At 42.3% G+C, this 13,815-nt stretch overlaps 1 protein-coding gene across 1 annotated transcript in view; it reads left to right on the plus strand.

The window, feature by feature from the left end:
• The first annotated feature begins 1,085 nt into the window (after positions 1-1,085).
• Positions 1,086-13,815, plus strand: part of LOC142100949 (phospholipid-transporting ATPase IC-like) — a 76,703-nt gene continuing 63,973 nt past the window's right edge. The window contains exon 1 of the mRNA XM_075184881.1: positions 1,086-1,432. The gene's annotated coding sequence lies outside the window, so the exon portion shown is untranslated. The remainder of the gene's footprint in view (positions 1,433-13,815) is intronic.

Below are 13,815 nucleotides of genomic sequence, written 5' to 3' on the forward strand. Positions count from 1 at the left end.
AATTAAATCAGGAAAGAAAAAAAAATAACAACAAAATTTTTTTTTACCCACCCTGAATTAGAGAATACATAGTAGGTGACAGGGAAAATGGGGGGATGCATTTAAGTACAATTTCTGGCATTATCCATTCTGTGTCCCGGAACAGATGTCCGAATACCTTAGCCATCCATTCCGGGTACACGAATGAAGCTCTGAGTACCTTAGTCATTCATTCCGGGTGCCGGAATGGATGTCTGAGTACATTAAACATCCGATGACTAAGGTACTCAGACATCCATTCCGGCACCCAGAAGTTATGACTAAGGTCCTCAGGGCCCCATTCTGGTTGCTGGACTGGATGGTCAGGTTACTCTGAGCCCCATTCTGGCAGGCGTAATGGATGCTTAGGGTACTCTGAACCCCGCTCTGACTGCCGGAATGAATGAACAATGTACCCATAGCCCCATTCATATATACACATAAGCAATAAAAAATGCGGAATAGTTGTGCCAAAGATAGGAGATATATATATATATATATATATATATATATATATCTCCTATCTTTGGCACAACTATTCCACATTTTTTATTGCTTATGTGTGTATATATATATATATATATATATATATATATATATATATATATATATATATATATATATATATATATATGCAAAATGTAAACACTGGCGCTCAAAACAGTATTGTATATATTGATAGGTTTATACCCACATAACCACCTCTTCCACGTATGGAGGCTGCCTTCCTACAAAACTCTGGCTATATATATATATATATATATACACACACACATACATACATACATACATACATACATACATACTTAAAAACACTGCACACAGTACAGAGTACCCATCTGTGTTGCACTATACAAGGTGAGAATGTATAACAAGCTTCAGTCAAGACACCGGGCAGCAGAGAGAGATGCATGAAGCTGACTCGTTCCGGCGTTCCAGCAGTTCCTGCTTTTACCTAATCCCATTTTATTTGAATGTATCTTGTAACCTGATCACATTTAAACAGCAGCCAGGAGGAGGAGGAGGAGGGTTGCGGTCACTGATGGAGGAGGGATAATAATCACCAAGGACCCCAGGCCTTTTCCTTTACCTGAGGTCACCTGACCCTGAGCTGGGCCCCTCCCCCCTAGACCCCACACCAGACACCCCACCCAAAGCACAGGTGAACACATTCCCCGTGTGAACCTCTCTCCACACTGGGGGAGGGACAGGCAGCTAAAAGTTGACAAACTAGTTTGTCAAGTGTGTGACACAACAAGCAGGAAGCCATTGGCGAGGATGGACTGAGTGCATCAGGTACACAGAGCAGCTCTGGGATTTGGAACTGAAACAGGATCTCTCAGAATTGTAGTGAAGAGAAGGAGGTTACTCCAGGAGTGAGTGGAGGGTGCACTGACCTCGCAGCACTCCACAGGTGAGTGGATGAGGGTTACTACTTGTCTGTACACATCTTGTTTTCACAGCTGAGGGAACTGATGGTGGTACCTGCCCCTCCCACAACTCTGAGTCCGTGAGATGGCCCATACCATCTGGCAACTTTCACTAAGGTGTACTGTTAATGTGGATACATAGTGTAGATCAAGACTTCATATGTAATATGGATACATTGTATAAACCAGGGCTAATCTTGTAATATGGGTACATTGTATAGATCAATACTTCCCATGTCGTATGGATACATGTATAAACCAGGGCTATCCTTGTAATATGGATACATTGTATAGATCAATACTTCTCATGTCATATGGATACATTGTATAAACCAGGGCTGTCCTTGTAATATGGATACATTGTATAGATCAATACTTCCCATGTCATATGGATACATGTATAAACCAGGGCTGTCCTTGTAATATGGGTACATTGTATAGACCACAGAGTTAATTTATCAAGCTGCTGGTTTGAAAAAGTGGAGATGTTGTCTATAGCAACCAATCACATTGTAGCTGTCATTTTGCAGAATGCACTAAATAACTAGAATCTGGTTGCTATAGGCAACAGCTCCACTTTTTCAAATGCGCAGCTTGATAAATTTACCCCAAGGGCTTCCCATGTAATATGGATGCATTGTATGAACCAATGTTTCTTAAAACTAGTCCTCAGGACCCCTAAAAGTGCTTGTTTTCCCTATCTCCTTGCATTAGGACAGGTGTACTCATTTCTGACTGACACATTGTAGCAGATCCACAGGTGGTGCTAATTATTTCCCTTCTCACCTGAAACACCTGCACTGTTGGGGGTTTTGAGGACTGGGTTTGAGAAACACTGTTATAGACCAGGGCTATCCATGCAATATGGATGTATTGTATAGACCAGGGATATTGTAATGGATATATTACAGAAATAATTGATTTTTATTTTGGATACATTGCATTGATCAGGTTGTTCCAATTAATGTAAACATGTTTATTTAAAGTATATACATTGCATAGCAGCAGGATTTTGAAATAGTGGATACACTGTTTAATTATCATTATTACATCATGGTGTCGTATTTAATCATACATTGTACACACCAGTTGTTGGCACTTTGCAATCTATAATCTCATTTAATGGGTTAATTCTGTGTATATACAGTTTAATTTTATAACCTGCATACATTGTATAGGTTAGATAGATGTACACCCAACGGTACTTTAGGCTGAATTTAAGGAAAGAATAAGATGTGGAAAAATGGTGGTTGATTTAATTTTATTTTTTGCCCTCCCCCCCCCCCCCTCTTTGTGAGATATATACATATACAGTAAATGGATACTTGTTAAGAAAAATATTGAGAAAGCCTCAATCATAAACCTTTTTCCCACTGAAAATAAACAGAATATATCCCACAAGACAAGTTTTTATTTTTATTTTGGGGTCTATATTCTTTAGGTGGTTACTGTAATTTTTAGACCACGTACATGAGGAGGTAAAATCACTGACCTCAGCCTGAAGATTAATAACACAGGTAAAGTTCAGGTCTTGGTGAGGTCATTTCAGTATTTGTGAGTGTGTGTTTTTTGTACGGTAGAAATATTTTGAACACAAGGTCTATTAATGATGTTTACATAAAACAAATGGTGAAAATGTGACCGTCCCTGGCCTCAGGGCGGTGTCCGATCGGCGCTTTGAATGCCAGAGCTTTTCCATATTGCTCCATGCTGACTCGTTAAAATGAAGGGTGACCACTCGTCTCCTGCCACAAGGTGGTTATTAATCTAAAGCCGCTGCGCACCATGTTTTCTGCACGTAATCCTGTGGCGCGTTGGATAAGTGTTGTCCAACTATTTCAATGTGTCAACAATGCGCTAGAAGAGCACTGCGTCTTCTACCCAGAAAACTATTGTTTAAAGTGCTCGTCTGATACCAACCTAAGGCCTTTTATCCACTCTCAAGCTTTTAGTAGCTAGTAAAAGCGTGTAAATGGGGATGGGAACGCATTTGCAAGCGTTTGTTTTTCAGCACCATTCTTAAAATGCTGCCCATGTACTTGTGATTGTATTGGGGTATCTTCCTCGGCAAGTTCTTGTGTTAGCTAACCCCTGCATTTCCAACATGATTGCAGTTGACGTGTGATGTTTAGCAAGTGTGGGCATCACAGTGGCTAAGTTGTTAGCACTTCTGCCTTACAGCACTGGGGTCATGAGTTCAATTCTCGACCATGGCCTTATCTGTGTGGAGTTTGTATGTTCTCCCTGTGTTTGTGTGGGTTTCCTCTGGGTGCTCTGGTTTCCTCCCACACCCCAAAAACATACTGGTAGGTTAATTGGCTGCTAACAAATTGACCCTAGTCTGTGTGTGTGTGTATGTTAGGGAATTTAGACTGTAAGCTCCAATGGGGCAGGGACTGATGTGAGTGAGTTCTCTGTACAGCGCTGCGGAATTAGTGGCGCTATATAAATAAAGAACACCAGTTAGTAATCAAACTCTGTGGCAAAATATGTTTTTTTTTTGGGGCAAGGCTTATTTTATTCAGATCATCCAATATTAAAGTGACATGATGTTGAATTACTCTACTGATAGTATAAAATTTGTGTCACAGGCATGGATGTGAGTGGTGTGCAGAGATATAGTACATAATTGCCAATTGTCCTGTAGATTGTAGCTACTTTGACACCTTCAAAGAACCTCCTAACTAAACATGTCAGACATCAGTAAAAGTGTGTAAGCCTGCAAGAAACAAATATGTTCCTGGGTTTGTATCCAGATTGTGCTAAACCACGCCCCACATGCAGAGATCAGGTTATTGGGCACAGAAGCCAACCAATTAGATCACTCCGCTACTCTACCATACGTGTGTTTCACAATCTCTGTGATGTGAGCAGCCATATTGTTCTGTATTGTAGAGATAAGACAAGTCTGGGTGAAATTTTGTGGAAATTGAGTTTCGTAGTGGAACAGGCTATTTCAGAGGTGTAACATTCTATGATCCAGTTTTCGAATTCTGTTTTTGCTTTGACAATCTGTGTAGTAACGTTTCAATATAGTGTTTTCTTTTTTGTGGCGCTTAGTCTAGCATAGCTGTGACAACAATGGTAAATTCATTCTGCTCTGTGGGGTGGGACTTGGAACATTTAAGGCCACATTTATACCTCTGAAACATGCAAAACATTCACCTCATTTTGCATAACAGTTGTGATAAATTTTCATGTTCATCTGAGTTGTTTGGTACAACAACGACCCCATACACAGTTATAGGACTCGTTGTTCAGAATCCAGCTTTCAGTAGTCTTGTGAGAACGTGCCTGTATGTGTAACCATGCAAGTGTGACATTTCAGAAATGCAAAGAATCGCTCCCCTGTTTTGCCCAGTCAGGATGTTGGTTGGTGTTTAGCTGCTCATTTTATAAAACTGGTTCTTCATGATAATGGATGCTAACAACTTCTGATTTCACAAAACACATATATGGTATGACAATGTTTGTGGGGGAATATGCAACAAATTTCTGGTGTGTTCTAATGAACGTGAGGACTTGTGTTGTGAATTTGGCAAATGGCTTTCAGCCAGAGATCAAGGGGGGTAAATGTATCAAGCTGTGAGTTTCTGGCGGGTTTGAAAGGTGGAGATGTCGCCTATAGCAACCAATCAGATTCTAGCTGTCATTTATTTAGTGCATGATACAAAATGATAGCTAGAATCTGATTGGTTTCTATAGGCAACATCTCCACTTTTCAAACCCGCCGGAAGCTCGCAGCTTGAAACATACAAAGACATGGGGGTAAATGTATCACTAGGAATGGCATACCTCACAACATTTATATGTGCACAATCGAGACTAAATAAGCCCCACCCACCCCTGATCACCCAAGAAAACACTATTGGCAGAGCTCTGCCAATTTGTCTAAGCTCCACCCCTTTGGCAGTCCACCAATCACAAGAGATGGGAGGTATGGAATAAAAACATGAAGTAGATTAATTTTATGAACGGTGAAACCCTAAAATCGCATCTAAACTCCTACAAATCCTGACTTGGACCTAAAATCTCTGTTTGTATAAATGTTGGCACAAGCTGTGCTATTTAATCATGGTTGCCAACTGTACCAATCTGCCAGCGACAGTCGCATGTTTTCAATAGCTGCCCTGATTTTTCGATATTGCCCAACTATACAATACAGCCCCAATTTTCTGCATGCAAGGTACAAGTCTTACAATATATTCTTATTGTCTGTGCTTTTCAAGTGAATACTTTTTGCTACTCTGCCGAAATGTCTGGGAGTTCTGCCAGACTCCTTGGGAGAGCAAGAACCACCTTCCGAATCTTGTCACTTCCCTAGTGACGTGATTGACAGAGAATCGTGTCATCATGGCCCCGCCCCCTGCTGCCATAGGCTGAAAACCACGTCATTTGCGGTGGAGGCAGGACCTAATGACGCGATTCATGTGGCCACGCCCCCAGACCACATCACTGAGATCTCCCCTCCCAGAGGGGGGATTTCAAGAGTAGGCAAGTTTGACTTATTGAAGAGGGCTACTTAAAATGCAAGTAACTGTGGCGATTGAATACAGTAAAGGTGACATAATGGGAATTGTTGTTTCAAGCTCTGTAGAGACACTTTGTAGGACACCTGGAGGTATATTTACTAAACTGCGGGTTTGAAAAGTGGGGATGTTGCCTATAGCAACCAATCAGATTCTAGCTTTATTTAGTACATTGTACAAAATGACAGCTAGAATCTGATTGGTTGCTATAGGCAACATCCCCACTTTTTCAAACCTGCAGTTTAGTAAATCTAGTCCTTAGTGTCCCTGGACAAAGATGTTGCAAACTATGATTAATGTATATAGTACTGATAATTGGAACAATACTGTGAATTGCCAAAATCAGACTTAACCAAGAAACTGTGAAATGTCTCTTCTCATTCATTAATGACTAAACATGGGGAAAAAAGTAGTTATTCTGTTATGTGGTGGTATGAAAAATGATACCACATTGTGTGGTCATTGGCTGCACTTGCTGGACCTTGTAATATCCAGCTTGAGCTACTGACTGGATGGATATTTATCTATCTAAAAGTATGTGTGCAAACTGGATGTTCTTTTGGCTCAAGGGCCATTAGTCGATGGATCTACCTGTGTACGACCAGCTCATGTGATGCATCGTGGATCTGATTGCCTGATTATTTTCTTCTGGGTAATTACACAATTCATTTCAATTCTGTTCGGGGAAATATTAGTAGCTCAACCTGAACCTCTATTAACCTGAAGTCCATAGATAACGTTTTCTAGGATCTCCTCTTGTTTGTGAAACTTGTCCATTATCATCATCATCATCATCATCATCATCATCATCATTTATTTATATAGCGCCACTAATTCCGCAGCGCTGTACAGAGAACTCATTCACATCAGTCCCTGCCCCATTGGAGCTTGCAGTCTAAATTCCCTAATATAGAGACACACTCACACACAGACAGACAGACAGAGAGGGAGAGACTAGGGTCAATTTTGATAGCAGCCAATTAACTTACCAGTATGTTTTTAGAGTGTGGGAGGAAACCGGAGCACCCGGAGGAAACCCACGCAAACACAGGAAGAACATACAAGCTCCACACAGATAAGGCCATAGTCGGGAATCGAACTCATGATCCCAGTGCTGCGAGGCAGAAGTGCTAACCACTAGGCCACTGTGCTGCCCAAAAAAAAAAAAGATATTTATTACAGAACATGAAAATCAGTCTCAGCCTGATTTTGTTTAAGTTCAAAATGACCAATCCTGATCCATCTGTTTTGTTACACACTTGTGTGACCCTGTTGGTCAGCAATATGACTGGTTAGCATCTTGGCCGGTGGTTACAAACATACAGATTTGGACGACTGTATGAGCGTTGAAAACATATTGTCTATTGCTGCCTAAAGCATGGTTCATAGTCTTGTTCATTCTTGGGGAAATGGGCTTCAGTAAATAGGGAGGAGCGCAAAATCTGGCAACAACCCCCTACCCCCTGTTTTCTCTGGAGCTAGGTCTTTTCTTCCTATAATAAATGGACCACTTGGTCTGCCAGTTTAATGTTGTTTTTGTTTTTTGTTTTTTAAATGCAAACCACAGTTTTTGGTGTCACAAGGGTCATTTTGCCCAAAGACTTTAGTGATGGCATCAGTAGCCTTTATACTTAGATCCTCCTAGATGTAAGATCTACATAGCCTTCATTATAAACAAAAAAATCACATGTGCAGCAAAACCTTCTCTACTTTAGCCAACTACTTCAAACCGGTCATATTTAATATCGACCTTTCACTATACACAGTGGAGGCAGCCATCGTATGGGTTAGACCAGTGGGCAGCCTATCAATTTGCTAGGATTCAGTAACTGTATTACTGCCTGACTAATAGTCATGGGAACTTACTTATAATTAGAAGGTACTGGTTCAGGGGTGCAGTGACAATCATGCCCAGAATATAAGGGGAGCCAAGTAAGCCAAAGTTAATTGAAATGTTACCAATTTTTTTTCTATCGGGCATATTCCTGACATTTTCCTTTATCTCCATCTAGACAGGAGCAGTTTTATTATTGGTCCTCCCTCACCATTGCCCTGGATGCTGTCGCCCCGGCTTCTTTTATCCGCTGGCGCCGCCTAATTCCCCAACCCTGGCACTCAAAATTCACCCGCTTCCTTCAAAAGTTCACTCGTGCTGCTGAACGCCTCTGAAGGAAGTCAGCCAGGGAACAAGATTTTCTCCACTTTAAAATGAACTTCTCTTCATTCTGCTCTGACCTCTGCCTTGCTAAACAATTTTTCTTTAAGTCCCTCATTTCTTCTCAGTCCTCTAATCCCCGCCGCCTCTTTGCCATGTTCAACTCCCTCCTCTCTCCCCCCCCCCCCCCACACTTGTCCAGCATTCCCTCTCTGCTTCCGACTTTGCCACCTTTTTTCTCCTCCAAAATTGAGGCCATTAGACTAAACATCTCCTCCTTCTATCCTTCTCCCACCACCCTCATCGCTCCACCTTCCTCCAACAATCAAGCCTAGTGCTCTTTCCGCCCTACTTCAGGTGAAGAAGTTTGCTCCCTTATTCTTTCATCTCCCACTTCTACCTGTCATGTTGATCCCATCCCCTCTCATCTCCTTCGCGCTCTCTCTCCCACTGCCTACTCATACCTTGCACACCTCTTCAACCTATCACTCTCTTCTGGCATAGTCCCCTCCTCATTTAAACATGCTCATATCTCTCCCATCCTCAAAAAACCTCAACCCCACTTCTCTTGCTAATTATCGACCTATCTCACTTCTCCCCTATGCCTCCAAATTACTTGAGCGGATTGTCTGCAACTGTCTCACCAGACACCTCTTGGACAATTCCCTCCTCGCCCCTCTCCAATCCAGTTTCCGCCCCCTCCACTCCACTGAAACTGCCCTGGCCAAAGTTACTAATGATATCAGCCAAATCCAGGGGTCTTTTCTCCCTACTAATCCTCCTCGACCTCTCCACAGCCTTCGACACTGTGGACCACCCCCTTCTGCTGCAAAGTCTTCTCTCTCTCTGCCTCTTGGGATCTGTCCTCGCCTGGTTCACCTAATACCTTGCTAACTGTTCCTTCTCTGTATCCACGTCTGGTTCTTCCTCCACCCCCTCTCCCTGTAGGAGTCCCTCAGGGCTCTGTTCTCAGCCCTCTACTCTTTTCGCTTTATACTACATCCCTTGGTGCTCTCATCTCTCTTCAGTATCAACTTTTCTCCTGATCTCCCCCCACCCTCCTCTCTCGTGTATCTGCCTGCTTCTCTGCCATCTCCTCCTGGATGTCCTCACGCTTTCTTAAAATTAATATCTCTAAAACTGAACTCATTGTTGATTCTTCTCCCACCTTGACCTCTCTATCACTGTTAATAACACCACCATCTCCTCTGTCACCCAACTCCGCTGTCTGGGCGTCACCCTTGACTCCTCTTTCTTTTGTCCCCCACATTCAATCCCTTGTTCAAGCCTGTCGCATCCAACTATGCAACATTGCCTGCATTTGGCCCTTCCTCTCTCAGGATGCCACCAAAATGATGATGATCATCCATGCACTCATTTTCCCTCTTGATTACTGCAACCTCCTCCTAACCGCCCCCCATTCCCATCTCACCCCCCTTCGTTCTATACTCAATGCAGCTGCAAGACTCATCTTCCTCTCACACCGCTCCTCCTCTGCCTCCCCTCTCTGCCTTACCTTACACTGGCTCCACTTCCGCATCCTTTTCAAACTCCTCACCATCACCTACAAGGCTCTCTCCCAGTCTACTGCCCCCTATATCTCTAACCTCCTCTCCATTCACACTTCTGCCCGCTCCCTGTGCTCATCCAATGACCGTCGCCCCTCATCCACTCTGATCACCCCTTCCCACTCCAGAATCCAAGACTTCTCCCGTACTCCCCACCCGTCACTGGAACGACCTCCCTCGCTCCATCTGTCTGTCTCCTAACCTGTGCTCCTTCAAACAGGCACTTAAAACTCAACTGTTCCTCAAAGCCTACCAACCATCCACCTAACCCTCTCATCTCCTCCACTCACTCGTTCTCCCCTCTCTCCTCCCGACCCCCTCTTCACTCCCCTTTGCTATATCCCCTCAACTGACTCCCCTCTGTGCCTGATGTATGTTACCCTCCCTAGGATGTTGGCTCTTATGAGCAGGGCCCTCTTCCCTCCTGTCTTCATACCTGTTCTTCTGCTCCATCTCTACTGCAATAGCCATGCCTGGAGTTTCTGAAATATTGGTATTATTTGTTTCTTGTTCAGTACTGTTTCACCATGTATAGTCTACTGTTTGTATTATGTACGGCGCTGCGGTAATCTTGTGGCGCCTAACAAATAAAGGACAATAATTAATAATAATAATGGAGCTGAATCTTTCATAGCTCCATAGATGTGTATATTTAGTACTGGCTGATGCCTTCAATAATCGCACATTAGTGAGCTTTCTTTTGCAAAAGTGAAGCGTCAACTTGCAACAGTTTCCCAATAAGTAGAACTATATGGCTTTCTATACAGAACAGTAAAAGTCAAAATAACTTTTCTTAGCATTTTACTTATACAATGTTCTAAGGAGTTTGACCTATTATACTTCCGTGTAATCACTCCATTGTTTTATACCTCCAGTATTGCAGCAATGTCTGATCCGGACTTGTTCTGCCGGCAGCACCCTCGCACCTCTTGCCTCATTAACTCTTTTCTTTAGCACCAGCGCCCATTTTTTTATTTTTTTTGTTGTTTTTTTTTTTTGTCTTTGTTCTGCATAACTATGCAGAGGTTATTTTTCAGGACGTGATCCAACATGTGCCAGCAGGAGAGTTGCACATAGCAGGGATGCTCAACTTGTGCCTACTGGCTGCTGGGTCATAGGGTTAGCAAAAGGAAAAAGGAACCTGGAATTTTGTTTGGGAAGACTGTACATAAAGCTGCGGTGTATGATTCAGTCTTTACACAATAACTTTGGGACATTTTTAGCATCAACATAACTCTGTCTTTAGTACTGCAGTTTTAAAAACTCCCTTTATAAGCCTTCCGTTTTATGGGGGTAATGGGTCTTTTCACCCTTTCATAAATATGCCCGCTCCCATAGTTTGTTTTTTTTTCCTTTAAAATGTCCCTAATAAGCTGCTCAAGTTGATCCTTGTCCCCGGGACTAAAATTTGCCAGCCCTTCCCTGATTATGCCCCCTATATAACACATGCTTGCCTACTTTATAGAGATCATAAGGACAAGAGCGTGTAGATGCGATTCCCATTAAATGTAAAAGCAGAGCAGAGTATTTAAGATCGAGTAACTCCTGGTTGTCCTTATGTAGGGACTTGTAAGTAGGAGGGGCTAGCCACCGATGCATCTAAATAGTATCACCTGCACAGGAAACTGATCGGATACACCCTGGTGTCGGATATCCCTCCACACAAAACAAAGCCCACACATCCAACGTGTTGTACTCGAGCACAAACAAGTACACCAGATGAAAGTATGCTAGGTTTTTGAAGGGAAGGCCCCATGTTCTATCCAGGCTGAACTCGAATTAAAGCTATATTACCACCAACATTTTTTTTTTTTTTTTTTTAAACCACTTTTAAAATGACTGCAGAACAGTTGTTTGAGCAGGAGAATGAATGAGAAGCCACAGCGAGACTAACCCCCAAAAAATATATGGAAAAAGTTGTAATGCCGTACTCTGTCCTGGTAGTGCAGCTTTTAACCAACTTTTGTTTTTACTTCCTCTCCGGGTAATGCCACAATCACGTCACAGTGGCTCCGCCCCCTCCTATGAAATGGGAAAATTCACGGCATCGCACAGCGGGGGACGGGTCCCAATGACACTATTGATGTCATTACGCCCCGCCTCTGCCGGGATTGGGAGGGACGACTAAACTTTCTGAGCTTCCCACTGACGTTCCGGGAGAGTAGGCGAGTACGGTGTAAAGTATGAAACAGAAAACCGCTGTACATTATAGCTATAAACCATAAAAGGAGGCTGTGTTGTGTATAAAACTGATACCGAGAACATCCAATGTACAGGAACAGAGAAGTAACTAAATGGTGTTATGTTGCATTCTTATCGTTGCCAGTTCTTGGACCCTCTGTGCATGCCGGCTGAGGCATGAGAGTGGAATTGGAAGCCTGGACTGGGCTTCTAGTTCCAGATTCTACAAAAATAAATAAATATTGAAGTTAAAAGAGAGATAAAATAGAAAAACAAATAGGAAAAAAACAACAAAACAAAACAAAAAATAGTATGATAAAGTGCTTTTTAATCTGGGCAACACCGGCTAATGCAATCAGAGGACAGCGATGGTACTTGTATTGTCAATGTCCTTGGTAATTAGGCTTCACATGTCGAGGCGTCGCAAGAGGCCCTCGGCGATGGCTACCTGCTTGCAATAGCTGTTAACAGGCCGGGGAATAAATAGAGAGAAACCCTAAATCTAAAGTGTGTGTGTGAGGAAAAAAAAAATAAAAAAAAATAAAAAATTATATATATATATATTATACACACACACCCCTATATCATGTTTGTTGCCATAGTAACTAGGCTCATCCCATCTGTACCTCTCGCACATGGCTGTACGGTGGCTTTTTTTGGCACCAGTGAAACTTACGTTATGTATAAATGTTTGCTTTGTATTTTGCAATACAAGGTATTGCTGCATGACTTGTGGGTGTGCTATTATTACATATATGGGAGTGCTAATGGGCTGCACATTCTGGATTTTCTGGTAACACGACCATTAGGTGTGTCTTCCTAATAACCATTTTCTTGACATCTGGAACACTTAGAGGAAACCTGCGTGAACAAAAGGTGAACATACACCCTCCATGTGAATAACAAGCTGGGTCAGAAACAATCTCAAGGCCCCTCTACTACTAGTCAACCACGCTAACCGCTGTGCCACCAAAATGAGTCGTCCCCCCCCCCCCCCCAACCCCAAACACCCATCAATACATAAACACAAACTACCTCCTAATGGCACACTGTACGGCCAACAATAATTCCTCTAATTGATAAATTGACTAAATGGTAAGGTACAAATTATTCTAGAATATACTAAAAATTACATATATAGAAATAGTGAGTAGTCTGCTCCCGCTTTTATTCCCAGGGAGAGTATATAGACTGCACTGAGCGCAATCTATATACTGTTTATGATCTCAAACACCAACGCGGATTGTTATAGCAAAATCTATTTAATAACATAAAAATCAAAGTACTTCATTCTATTTTTGCTATATGACTTAAAGTTCTCTATCAATAGTCAAATGATTAGACGGACATCCCTTCTAGGATATCTTGTGTCGGTCCTATATAGCTTCACCATCTGTTGCTACACAGACCATAAGAACAATAATATCAGACCCATCAAAGCACTTTTTAAGAAAGGGCCAAATCAAAATAATTCTCTCCAATCCGGTATACGGTTCGTGTGTTTAACGCTACATCTAAAAGTGTTGGTATTATCACCAGTTGATTTATTATTTTTCCCCATTTAAACAGTCCCTGTATTTAAAGTCTGAGTCTGCAAAGGGAGCATGTGATTGGACAGATGCTATCATCCAATCAGGTGACACATCTCATGACAGTGCTTAAGAATTGTGAGCACTGTGATTCACACTGAGCACTCCACTATGAAGCCATGGTGTGATGACCTCAGATAAGGTGGTGAGTGCAGTTTGTCACCTTTACCTTGCCAAAACACATGTTCTACCTCCTCCCTGTTGGAGGGGCCAACTATTGGGATTCGGATCTTTTGACCTCGCTAACTGTTCAGGAAATGTTTGCTTTAATTTGCATGATGTGAATTATTGTTTTGGTAGTGTTCTGATGAAGGGCACAAAGGACATAGATGCCAACATTTCATA

The sequence above is a fragment of the Mixophyes fleayi genome, chromosome 1 (assembly GCF_038048845.1).
Source record: "Mixophyes fleayi isolate aMixFle1 chromosome 1, aMixFle1.hap1, whole genome shotgun sequence".
Classification (NCBI taxonomy): Eukaryota; Metazoa; Chordata; class Amphibia; order Anura; family Limnodynastidae; genus Mixophyes; species Mixophyes fleayi.